Genomic DNA, 14250 nt, shown 5'->3' with positions numbered 1-14250 from the left:
GAAAAATACACTTTCCATGGAGAAGGGAGGGCGGAAATATACCATTGACCTACACACCCAAGATGTTGGCGAAGAGCTCGCCTCTTCCGACTCAGACTCGGAGGACTCTAATAAAGGGGAAGGGGGTCTCGATGAAAGCAAGGGCAAGAACGCAATGGAGCCGAACAGTGAAGGGGTGCTAGAATTGGAGGGATGTTCTGAAGATGAGGTATGCTCGACTAACGGGCTCTTCCACTGGCAAATGGAGGATTACGAAATGTTCCAAAGCTACAGGCTCGAAGTAGAGGAACCAGAGCAACCAACAGAGGTGTACTTGCCGGAATACAAAGAATATTGGAAGGGAGACGCCCCAAACCCTGGCGACGTAAATAATCCGAAGAGTGTTGGCACCGATTGGAACCCTGTGTGGAAGGCCGCAGCCTTCAAAATCTTTATTATCCTTCTTCTTCTTATGTACGGGAAGGAGACCATGGTCCCTGTAGAATTTGTGGTTCCAGGTCTTCGGATGGCCATGGAAAATAAACTTGCCACCAATAGGTTCAAATGGAAACCCTACCACGAGAAGCGTGTAGGGGACCCGAGAGGCCGGAAGGACACCCGGGAGTCTGGAGGGGGACCTAAGAGGATGGAAGGGGACCCGAGAGGCAGAGCAGGCGACTCGCCAGGCACAGGACCAAAACGGGAGACTCTCGGGCGAGGAAAACCGAGAAGGATGAAGGGCAATCCCAGAGACAGGGGACCTGAGCAAACGACTCTCTAAGACAACTAAATTGGGAGATGAAAAAAAAAATGAAAACGTACGGTCGTATGACAGGCGACCGTACGGTCAAAAATTTATAAAAAATGAAAAAAAAAACCATACGGTCGTACGACAGCGGCCGTACGGTCAAAAAAAGTTATATATATATAAAAAAAGAAAAAAGAAGAAAGCCACGGTGGCACCACCGTACGGTAGCACCACCGTGCGGTGGCAACACCGTACGGTAGCACCACCGTGCGGTGGACCCACCGTACGGTGGCAACACCGACGGTGGGACCACTGTGCGGTGGAAACCACCGCTGCCGCGGAGCATGGAGACATAAACGCAGCCCCCGCACAAACAAACACAGCCATATGGTGGAGGGGTGTAGGCCGCATGGGAAGGTGGCCGCACAATAGGAGGTGCCAATGCTGTTGTTGACTGTACAGGAAGGTTGTATGGCCGGGGTGCCATCGGTGACATTACAGTGCCTAAAAAAAAAAAAAAAAAAAGAAGAAGAAAAATGATTCAATGACATCTGGAGCCTGGACACTGAAAATATTGGAGCGCACCTGGGGCGCTGCCCCAGGACCCCGCGAGGGGCGCTGCCCCTCGACCCCACGGGGGCGCTGCCCCTCGACCCCGCTGGGGCGCTGCCCCAGACCCCGCGAGGGGCGCTGCCCCTCGACCCCGCTGGGGGCGTTGCCCCCAGACCCCTAGTTTATTTTTGAGCTACAGAATACCACAGGAAGTGTTGTGCTTGTCCGTACTGTGAGAAAGAAGCCTGCAGCTAAGCATTGGCGGGGAAGAAATAAGCCGTAGGGGGAGACGGATTTGGAGGTTGCGAACAAACAGAGTTTGAGGGAAGGCATTGCAGGTCCGCACAGTTGTATGACACCAGGGAGTTATTCAGTTCAGTTTTTAGTCTTTGGGGAGTGTGATGGAGGATTTGAGGTGTCTCCTAGTATTTGTGCCAGCGGATTGTGGCCACCTCCAGGCATGACTGGTACGCTTTGAGGAACTCGGAGGATGTCTCGGCTGGACGTGAGGTTGCCGTGGTGGATGCACAGAGGGCTCGGGAGGAGCTGACCACCATGTTGGAGGCAATAGTCGTGTGAGACTTAGTTCGGCGTACCCAGGAGAGCAGCACGAGTGGCTATCGAGGACAAATTGGCTAGGGAGACAGTATCATTTGAGTAGCAGTTGGTGGAAGCTAAGACTGAAAAACGTGTTTTGTAGACAAGTTTGGGTTAGGCACAGGAGGACTGTGATGGCCAAGGAAGCAATATTGGTGAAATCCGCACTTGAGCATCGGCTGGTAGCAGAAAAGGTTTTCAGGCGAGGACGCAACAAGTGTATAAGATCTGGGCCCGACTAGCGTCAGTAGTTCCTGCCGTTCATCTCTATTTTGTATTAAGTCGTCGGAGTCGACTTCTTTTCTTGGGGGGGATGATGTTGTCGGGAATAATCATTATGTTATGTTGTTATGTTTATGTTGTCGTCGGTAATAATGTGTTACGGCGGTCAGTTAGTTAGCCGACGGGTAGGTAGTTGGAGTCGCGACGGTTGTGTCGCACCCCTTCGGCTGTCATATATTGTACCACCTCCGGGTGTTGGAGGACATGTAATGTTGGCAACAGATTATAATATGAACATCTTTCGACATTAATGGAAAGCTTATTCTGGTACTTCCTTTGTAATTGCATTGTGCATTGCTGTTCAGTTTCTGTATTCTTCCTGTTTACTCAGTGAGGTAAACATCGCCTAGCCTCTCCAAATGTGTAGAGACAATTATCACCATTCATTAATCCAATAGCTGAAGTCTTCAACAAATTGTACACCACGAAAACTAATATCAAATCTCAATTAGCTCAATATGAAGGACTAAGTGTCCCTGACTCTCAAGGAAAACTTTCGGAGGATCTCTCACCCCCTCAGTTATGCACATCAAAGGGAGGTTTTGTTCCCTAAGACCAAATTTGCAGACAGCCCTTGGCTCCACAACCCCAAAACACAAGAAGATAACAAATAACTGATGCCAAAACAATGAGCCACCTCCCTATTTTATCCTTTGCCTTACATGGATCGGTTAGCTTCTAGAAGCTTCTCCTTCTAATAATATTTTAATATTATTTCTTAAGTGACTTATTAATTATTTTATTTTGTACTTATGTCACTTTATTAATTTAATAAAATATGAAGTCATGTCACGTTTGTTTTTTAAATGAATATAATGTGACAACTTATATAATATTAAATTAAATAATTTTCCCTTATTTCTACATAAATCAAACACAAACAATTCCAAGCCAAAAATCGGGGACATTACATCTTCTTCCATCGAACCACATATATGAAGATTAGGAAGTGTTGGCATCCATAGTTCTATCTTTTTTGTTCCCTGTAACAAATCTGGTGCGTAACCTTCATTGGAGGGTATTGTTGATGTCTCTAAAATCGCCTTGCTACGACTCTATCCGGCCAATGCAGAATAGAGTGTTCTCGATGAGTATCCTATCCTCTCTCGTGTAAGGAATCCGTAATGTTGTTTTAGTTGATCAAAGGGGATGACCTCAAGGTTCCAAATGTTAGTCTATGACTGCGGGATAGCTCAACGGTTGATGTGTTTTGCTGGGAGCACAAGGGGTCTGACGTTTACTGTAAATGAAATTCAAATTTATGTTCAAAATCTAAAGATTATAGATTTTTTCTCTCTTTTATTTTCTAAGAAGACTTTCTTTCTATATTTACTTGAAGATATATTCAATATTTTATTGCTGGTTACTGATTGTAATTTCCTTTGTATTGCAGATCGCTGTATAGAACATAAATTGATTTCGATATCTTTCTACAACACACGAATGGCATATATATATGCAAGTAACCTTTGATCAAGGCATGCCTTGACCGGGCATGTCTCTTGACATGTCCGATCAAGACATGTCTTGATCGGATGAAGTAGATGTCGTTTCATAACAAATAATAACAAACTTTGTTTATACCCGATACCAATCAGTGTCATTTCAGATGCTAATGATTCTTGATTAACCCCATAACAATCGGTTTATTATAAGTGCAGATCGATAACCAAAATCGGTGATAGTTATCATACACGATAACTATGATATGCAATATTAATACGATCTGATCTGAAACATATGAACACGATCATGGCATAAGTAATATGATCATAACACGATCAATGGCAAGTTTGTATATGCTGTTTAAGTATCGATATATGCAAATTGATACTTGAAATCATGAAATATATATGAAGATGATTATAACAAGTTTATTCAATCAAACTGATTGATCAACATAAAGTCTACCATTTGTTTTGTAATTTCATCGATAAGGTTGATGATTGAATGAGAGATAAATGAAGTCTCTCATTCAATCATTTATCTAACCGACGCTACTTAGTTTCAACACTCCCTCTTAACTAGGGAAGATAAATGGAGAACTATTTAAACTTTGAGATAATCATCTAAGTATATAGCATCACATTTCACATGATAACCAATATGTCATATAGCACATGACAAGTGTAAATATCACATCATCTCGTGATAAATAATGTTTCCTATCTCATGATAGGATGTATTACATAACCTCGTAATACAAAGGATCATATCAAATATGCTTGTGACATGATGTATCACATAACACGTGACACAGAAATATATCACATCATCTCGTGATATAGATATCACATAACACGTGATATCAGTATCGCATAACAAGTGATACCATGGATATAAAATGCCCGAGAATATTAAATTCTCCCTATATCCAGGTTATGGTATGTGCACTGTCATTACATCACATAATGTCTACCATAACATATCATGGCACATCCATGAGTCAAGATGATATCAAGTCAACATGATATCAACATTACAAGATCGTCACCTTATAATGTTAAATACAAGTGTTCATTATCTAAAAGATCGTCACCTCTTAGAAATGTACACAGGGGTGGAGCCCATAAAGTCATAACACGACAAAAGAAGTTTACACATTAAACATCTCATATATTAGTACAGATTACAAAGCAAATTACAACTCAATCATACCAAGACCTTTCGTGAAGTGTTCAACTTTCACTCTGGATAGTGGTTTGGTAAGTATGTCTGTTGTTTGATCTCCTATACTGATATACTTCAATTGAATCACATTCCTATCCACCATATCTCTCACATAGTGTTAAGGAATCTCTATGTGTTTGGATCTATCATGAAATACTGGATTCACAGAGAGTTTTATACAACTCTGATTATCACAATGGATTATAGTAGGTTTCAGTGGCTCACCAAATAATCCCACAAGCAGTTTCCGGAGCCATACTGCTTCTCTTGCAGCCATGGAAGCTGCGATATATTTGGCCTCTGTTGAACTCTGAGCTACTGATGACTGTTTCCTACTAATCCAAGTCATGGCTGAACCCAAACTGAAGCAGTATCCTGAGGTGCTTTTCCTGTCAGTCAAACTTCCAGCCCAATCTGAATCAGTGAACCCATGAAGATCCAAATCAACTTTCTCAAACTTGAGGCCATAATTAAGAGTACCTTGAAGGTATCTCATAATATGTTTCACAACCATAAGATGTAGCTCCTTAGGATCACACATGAACTGGCTCAAGGCATTTACTACATAACAGATATTAGGTCTAGTATTGACCAGGTACATCAAGGATCCAATCATCTGCCTGTAGAGAGTAGGATCTACAAACGGGGAATCTGCTGCTGCCTCCTATAGCTTGTGAAGATTTGTTTCCATGGGAGAAGTCATGGATCTGCAATTCATCATGCCAAATCTCTTCAATATGTCTAAGGTGTACTTCCCTTGATTAAGCACAATATTGTCAGAGTTTTGCCAAACTTCCAATCCAAGGTAGTAATGTAGAAGGCCTAAATCCTTCATATCAAACTCCTCAAGGTCTTTCTTACATTAATCAATAAGGTGATATTCTCCTGTAATCAAAAGATCATCATCATACAAGATCAATATGAACATATCACCTTTGATTCGTTTGAAGTATAGATTTGGATCTGCATCATTCTTTGAGAATCCCAATCTCATGAGGTAGCTGTCAATTCTTCCATACCAGGCCTTGGGGGCTTGTTACAATCCATATAGGGCATTCTTTAATCTGCACACATGTGATTCTGCATTGTGGATCTCAAACCCTTCTGGTTGCTCTAAGTAGACTTCCTCCTCAATTTTCCCATTCAGGAAAGCAGTCTTTACATCCATCTGATGGACTTTCCATCCTTTGGCTACTGCAATGGCTAGTACTGCTCTGACTGAGGTGTATCTAGCAACTGGAGCGAATGTCTCATCATAGTCTATTCCCTCTTTCTGTGAGAACCCTCTGGCTACAAATCTAGCTTTATGTTTCTCTATGCTACCATCTGCAGCATGTTTTATTTTGAATAGCCACTTGGATGAAACAACAGATTTTCCTTTTGGTCTAGGAACAATTTCCCAAACATCATTGTTTAAGATGGATTGATATTCCTCTGACATGGCATCTTTCCATACTTGATGTTTAAGTGCTTCTAATACATTAGAAGGTTCTGATTTGGGGAGATCATTCATTAAGGCTACATAGCTAGTAAATCTTCGGGGCCTCTTACTTTCTCTAAAAGTCCTTGAAGGAGCTACAAAGTACCTTGCATCTTCCTCTGTTTTGTGAACCCATAGTGGTCTTTTCTTAGGGTTTTCTTGGGGTGGAATCTGAACTTCATTTTCATTCTCTTCTGAATACTCCCTCTGAACCTCAAGAACATGATCCTTTTCTAGGTCTGAAGATGGAGCATAAGTTTCTGAGTCAATAGAGTATCTAGCCCTTTTGAAGGCTATGTCTTCGTCAAATATTACATCTCTACTAAGTTCAATATTACTATGTCCAGGTACAAATATTCTATAGGCTTTAGAAGTTTCACTATACCCAACAAAGATCCCTTTTCTTCCAGAAGGTTCTAGTTTTGTTCTTTTCTCTTTAGGTATATGAATATAAACAGGGTATCCGAATATCCTAAAGTGAGTGCTATCCAACTTTATTCCAGTGAAAACTTCTTCAGGGGTTTTGTCTTCAATGTGGGAGTGAGGACATCTATTTTGTATGCATACAGTAGTGTTGGAGGCTTCTGCCCAAAGATGAGTTTCTAAATTTTGATCAGGGAGCATGGCTTTAGCTGCTTCTACAATAGTTCTATTCTTTCTCTCAGCAACCCCACTTTGTTGGGGGTTGTAAGGAACAGTTAACTCCCTCTTAATCCCAGCTTCTTTACAAAATTCCCTAAAAATGTTTGAGGTGTATTCCCTCCCATTATCAGTTCTTAGGGTTTTTTATTTTCTTTCCTGAAGAGTTTTCAAAGAGAGATTTGAATTCCTCAAATCTCTTAAGGATCTCTTCAGATTCTTTACATTTAAGAAAGTAGATCTCTTCCTGGAGAAGTCATCAATGAATATTACATAATATAGAAACCCTCCTAATGAAGGTACGGACATGGGCCCACATAGGTCTGAGTGAACTAGTTCTAAGACATTGCTTATTTTACTAGAACTATTCTGAAAGGAACTCTTAGTATTCTTGCCTAGGGCACACCCCTTACATGTACCTGAATGGTATTGTTTTAACTTAGGTAAACCAATGACTAACTTTTCCATTGAAGATAGAGCACGAAATTTTAAATGTCCTAATCTTCTATGCCAAATTTCATTAGAATCTGCAATCTCATGAAGTAGAGCTAGGTTAGGTTCAGTACATACCTCATACAAATAGCCTTTCCTATGCCCTATGGTTACAACTATTGATGAGGCTCAAATTGTTTATGACATGAATCCTGTTAAGTGCAAAACATTGATACACGAAGAATGGTTTAGCGAGAGAAGACCACCAAGCACTAGAATCGGTAAAAAGACCCTCAGAAGCGATTTTCACAATGAGTATGGTGATATGGTTACCTTACTCAGCCGGGTCATGGGACTTCCTCAATCCAATCTCTATGAGGAATGGATGTTCTTCTTCACTGAGCAAGTCTTCGCTGGGAAGTCTAAGTTCAACTGGGCTCAGATCATCAACAACAATATTCATACACAGCTGGTTGAGCTTGAAGAGAAAAAGTATTTTGCCATGACTTCCTACTTGGTCTACATGTTTGTTCGACATCAGCCGTTGTCGGGATTAATCAAGAAAGTTGAGATTGGGAACGGGCTGAATCAGGTTACAGTATTCGATTGCTACGCTCAGTTGCATTACTATGACATTGCCTGAAGAGAAAAGAATAACATCGCATATGCAATTGGTCAGTACGAGCGTGTTAATGACGCTTTTACAATGCGCCTGGTTAGATTGATGCAAGGAGGATTGCATATAAGGTTGTCAAAGTAGGCTACCACCCTGATCCATAAATTTGGTGCATGGTTCATCCAGTTCCCCAGATTCACCTACATCAAAATAGCAGGCATTGCGGGATCACCATACCGGCTTCCACGTTATCCATCAGATAGATTAGTCCTCATGGAGGTAGCCAGGTAGGCACACCCAACAGGTAGCATGCTCAGGGACAAAAAGCAATCAGGGTTCACCTTTCCCATGATTTTAGGTAATCTTGATGTACACTTCAAGAATTCGATGCAAGCCTATGAGGGATTGAGCGTAACAATGGTCGCTGAAGCATAGCCTCAGACCTTTCATCGATGTAGTGTCCCTTTGATTAACAACTGATTGCATGCAATTTTAAAATGTGTTTGTGCAGTAATCACGATATCGGGGATAGGCTTTGACAAAAACAAGATCTTGCAGAGAAAGGTCATCTAGATTAATCCGACCTTATCATGGGGTGCTCCATCAATCAAGAGTCCTCCCCGAACTTCGATCCTAGAAGTAGAAGGTTACATAAATCCAGCATCGCACCAAAGCTGTACACTGCATAAGCTTCCTTTAAAAATTGATAGGGGTCCTGTTGACGTGTATTTTGTACACTATCAAACACAGAATAAAATACCTAAGGGTACCTTATCCTCTCTTGAATAAAGCCTCCAAATGCTGAAGATGTCGCGAAAAGGTTCAATCGGGATGACTTCAAGGTTCTTGTATGTAGGGTCTCTACGTGTGGATAAGCTCTCTGTGGTATGATGTGATTTGCTGGAATCACAAGGGGACTTACACTTGATGACTGAACTTCTGATTTGCTTTGAATATTGCTGGAACACAGGCTCTTACTAGCTTTGATTTGAAAAAAAAGGAAAAAAGAGGAGGGTGAGGAAAGGATCTAATTCTAATACTAAGAATGTAGGAGCAATGAATAATCTTTGATGAAATTCTAACTAAGTCTTGTTTTGACATCCCAGGACCATCTCCACAAGGTTAGTGCGATCTTTGAAGGAAAGCTTTATGATGTTCAAATCATCACTGTAGGCATAGACACCATCAGGTTGATGCATATCAATGAAGAAGCGACAACTGAAGTTAAGCTTAAGATGAATGATTCCAATTGACTACACAAGGCAAGTCTGCAATCAACAAACTGCTAGTAGTATGGATATACGAATTCCACCATCAATCAAGCACATTTCTTCCACTCATCTAATAACATGAAATCAAATACGAGAAGTATAGAGACCATGCAAACTGTCGAATCGACAAATTTCACCATTTCTTCAATGAAGTTACAAGTCTTTTACAACAACATCTTGGCAACAATCTTTGCCCTCTCTCTCTACTCTACTCTAATTGCTATTGTATCAACTAGCTAATCACCTTCTAACTACTCTCTATTCACTAACTCCTTTCTAACTGCTTTCTATCTATTCCTTTACAAAATGAAGAGCCGGGGCTTATATAGTGCCCACAATACAATTTGATGGCTAAGATCAATTTGAGATCAATGGCCAAGATTCAATAATGAAAACCCTAATTAGGGTTTGTTACAACCATTACATAACATTTAATGCTCAACCAATGAAATAATTGTATTGCTTGGACACATGTCCTCTCTGGTAAATTCGACCAATGGATAGCTGGGGTAGGTACATAGAAGTTTGTGCCATCACCCATGAGATAGGTACATTGAATCTGGACATGCTGAGGTGGACCAATCCGACTGGAGGAGTGATGACTAGGATGCCAACTCATCTGACACTTGTAGCTTGGTAGATATTCAATTTGATGTTGTTGAGAAGCTAGCTTTAATTAACTCATCTAGAACTATCTGCTTCTTCAACGAACCCTTGCTCTGACTTCTTGTGTCCTTGATGTGCAGGATGATTGATGTACCTCGCCTTGGAATGTTGGATTGGAAGAGGTCGCCCTTGTTGATGTTTGATCGAAGAAAGCCATCCTTGTCGATGCTAGACTGGAGGAGGTCGCCCTTGTCCTTGCTTGATTTTCTTGGAGGAGACCGTCCTTGATCTGGCTTGATTTTACAACTCCGGGATCTCCATTTGATGCCTACACAAAATATTAAAGTTAGTCTTTTGAGCATCAAACCTCAAAGCATGAAATTTAAGACCTTTCAAAGGTAAAACTTAAGATATTAATTTGAAAAAAGTCATGATAAATCAAGAACTATACATTTTCAAGTTAATAATGAATGAAATTGGATTTTCAAGACTTAGACTTTACAAAATTGCAATGGGATCATAATAAGTCTTGAATGAGATCTTCAAAAAAGTAATTCTTCATACCTTCCCTTGAGTATTTAAGTACAAAACTTTGAAAAAAATGATGAGAGAAGACCGGATTTTGATGGACAAGCTTAGATTATAGTCCTCCCTTGGATGAATTACGCCTCCTCTAGCTTGAAAAAGAATAAACTCCACTAGCCTCTTCAAAAATCTGGAAATTCGCCTTCAAATACCTTCAAAACATCTGGAAATTATCCTCCAATTTAGCATGAAATTCGCCTCTCCAATGGCCTTCAAGATGAATTTCGCCCTCCTTAGTCTCCACACCTGGTAGAAATTCGCTCCACTCCAGCTAGATTTCGCACCTTCAATTAGCTCTCCAAAGTCACACTTGAAAGGATGATTGAATGATTTGAATTGTGAAGAAACACCTCCAATATATAGAGCGCTCAGCTTCCACTTACCCATGAGGCCGACCTAGCAAATAAAAGGTGAAATAATAAATAAAACCTCAAAAAGGAGTAGGCCGACTTGCCAAATAAAGGCAAAATAATGCCTTGTGCACTCCACATTTAATTTTAATTTAATAAAAATTAATTTTAAATGCCTTTATAATAGAAATTCAATTTTTTGAGGCCCAAAATTAATTTATTAAATGCCAATTTAATTAATTTTTTCAAATATTCCAAAGTTAGCAATTTCGCATCTAATGCGATTTGGAGGATATTAACGCCCAAATATGGTAAAAAATAATGAATGCCATTAACTTCGCTCTGGTCCCTTGGAGAGGGACAGGAGCACTTTTTCATTTTTAGGCTAGGATTCTCAATTTTTTGAAGTCAAACCTTCGTTCACCATGCTTTAGAAGTTCTTTCCTATCTCACACAACTTTGCCTTAGCATAATCTCGGAGGGAATTTATTGTTTTCATAAAAAGCGCTCTGGTCCTTCGGTGAGGGACGGGAGCACTTTTGAGTCCATTGCATGAATTCTTGATCACATTAATCTTCAATTTACCCTCAAGGCGTAGAATATCACATTTCACTCCATCTTGAGCCTTGGTAATAAAAATATCCTTTCAAAATGCAAGGTAAATGGTCATATTTGGAAATTGCGCCCTGGTCCCTTGGTGAGGGACAGGAGCACTTTTGCCAGTTGTCGTCAAAATTTGCAACTCTCGCATCTCAATTCCACTTCAAGGCATTTTAAACACTTTTTCAAACTTGCGCCTTGGCCTCAATTTGTCCAAAATTGGTGAGAAAGGCTAGATAACATGTAAAGTGCTCTGGTCCTTCAGTGAGGGACAGGAGCACTTTTTCAACTTCAAGCTTATCCGTCCTTTGCTAGCTTCCCAAATTATTTTCAATGGGCTAATCATGTCCTCTTCCATTTACTTCAATCACAAACTTGCCTTGGCCTTGCAGGAAATTCACACTTTTTGGAAAATCGCTCTGGTCCCTTGGAGAGGGATGGGAGCACTTTTTGGAAAATCGCTCTGGTCCCTTGGAGAGGGACGGGAGCACTTTTTACATCTTGGCATACTTCTTTGTTCTTTAAACCTCTCAATTGCGTCTAAGGCATAAAACATCATTAGTCCTTCCCATCCAAGTCAAGTTTTGCCATAAAATATCAAACAAAGAAGAGAAACTTGAAAAAGTGGCATGGTCCTTCAGTGAGGGACGGGAGCACTTTTTGTCATTTGGGTTGATTTATTCCTTTGTGAACTGCTTAAATTATATTCAATGGACAAAACATGCTTCCCTTAACTTCTTCAAACCATAAAATCACTTTAATCTTGCAAAGATAGTGCGAATTTGAAATTCAGTGCTCCGGTCCTTCAGTGAGGGACGAGAGCACTTTTTGCCCTCTAAGCCAAATTGTCTCACTTTTCATCTCGAAATTCCTTTGCTAGGGAAGATTTCATCTTACTTCACGCTATTAATAAAAGTTAATGTCCAAAAGAGGTCTAAAATTGTGCATATAAAGAAAAGTGCTCTGGTCCTTCAGTGAGGGACGGGAGCACTTTTTACCTTCTAGGCAAAAACTTCATCATTTCATTGTTTTCAATCAAGTCTAGATGCTTTATCATGTTCATTTCGTCCTCCACCATGCCTTTGATGTCTCAATTTTACCAAACAAGGTCAGGAATGGCTCCAATAAGTCTTTTCGCCTTTGTCCTTCAGTGAGGGACGGGAGCACTTTGCCTTGGTCCCTTGGAGAGGGACAAGACCACTTTTTCCTTCAACCTTCAAAATTCACCATTTTTGTGCCTTCAAAATCTTCAAAAGTATCAAGTCATGTCCAATTATCATTCCGGAAGACCTTGCACAAAACAAAATAGAAAAGTCAGTGACAAATATGCATAAAATAACATTTGTGCTCTGGTCCCTTGGAGAGGGACGGGAGCACTTTTGTCCTTTCTGGCTAAAATATTCAAAATTTAAGTCTCCAAACATTTCACAAGGTAGAGTTAGGTCATCTTCAAGCCCAAGAATCAGTTAGCAAGCTCTCGGATAATCAGAAATTGCACTTAGAATGAAATTCGCCCTGGTCCCTTGGAGAGGGACAGGAGCACTTTTGCTGTTTCAAGCATCATCTTGCCTCCGAAATTTGATCAAAATTTACCTAGGCAAGAATATACAATTTCATCTTCAAAATGCTAACACTTAGACAAAATTTGAATTTTACCCAAAAAAAAACCTGACTAGACCTAACCTGAGACATATCTGACTTCCTGACAGACTTATCTTATTTCAATAATCAACCCTCGGAAGGACGCTTAATAACTTTCAAAATTTGTCTGGACTCAGCTTAAAAAATATCCAAAAGAAACCCCTAAGGTTTAGCCTTAGCCCAGACAGACAACTCACTCATTCAAAACCCTAAAAGCAGAGAGAAGAACAGGCAAAACAAAAGCGAAAAGAGGGGGTCCCCATTTAAATGGGGCGATGTGTGAAAACGTCACAACAGGTCCCAAAACAAAATAGGAAAACAGGAAACGGAAACTAAGCTAAAACAGGAAACGGAAAACTAAACTATTATATACAGGGGAAAGGGCTTCAAGAAACCTAAGGCTGGAAATAATGCTTGAGGAATTGACCATTCACAGGCAAGGGGACGTCCTCACTTGTTAAGGTCCTGTTGACGTGTCTAAAATCGCATTGCTGCAAACTCCATATGGCCAACGCAGAATAGAATAACCAGCTGAGTATCCTATCCTCTCTTGAGATAAGGAAGTCCCTAATGCTGCTTTTTTAATATTGGATCAAAGGGGACAACCTCAAGGTTTCTTTTGTCAGGTCTTGACTGCGGGATCTCTCAATGGTCTGATGTGTTTATGCTGGAAACACAAGGGGGAGTTACGTTGAATGGGTAATTAATAGATAAGTTCCCTGGAACTTTCATAATCTTTCTATCAAATGATTTCGGTTAAGTTGATACTGTTTTAATGGGATTGCAGATTTTTTTGGATAAAAAAAAGGGGAAAAAGGAGGGAAGGATAGAGAGAGAGAGAGAGAGAGACATGAAATGCAAATTCTAACTAAGATAGCAAATTCAGTCAAGCAGACAGACACCTCCAAGAAACTAGATTAAACATCACCAGCTACTTAAGCACAATGTTTGCATAAATCCAGTGCAATCTTCAAAGGAGAAACAAGATTTTCATGTTATCAAGTACAGTGTTAGAACTTTTACAATTCATAGTATGTGTTTGATAACCGAACTAAGCATGAAAGGTCCAGATTAACCATGCAAAAACAAAGGCAATCAGCCGTTCCATAATGGTGTGGACTGCGAGGATTCTATCAGATGCTTCTTGTAAATGCTATGTAAAAGAAATAAACATAACTGAAAGATTTCTAAATTAAGTAAAG

General features: G+C 40.3%; 1 protein-coding gene across 5 annotated transcripts in view; it reads right to left on the bottom strand.

Moving 5' to 3' along the window:
* The window catches only part of LOC131032595 (probable serine/threonine protein kinase IRE4), a 317811-nt gene that overhangs the window by 125287 nt on the left and 178274 nt on the right, over positions 1-14250 (bottom strand). The gene's annotated exons all lie outside the window — the stretch shown is intronic.

Source organism: Cryptomeria japonica, chromosome 3, assembly GCF_030272615.1.
Source record: "Cryptomeria japonica chromosome 3, Sugi_1.0, whole genome shotgun sequence".
In the NCBI taxonomy this organism is placed as follows: Eukaryota; Viridiplantae; Streptophyta; class Pinopsida; order Cupressales; family Cupressaceae; genus Cryptomeria; species Cryptomeria japonica.
This window is presented reverse-complemented; position numbering and strand designations above follow the sequence as displayed.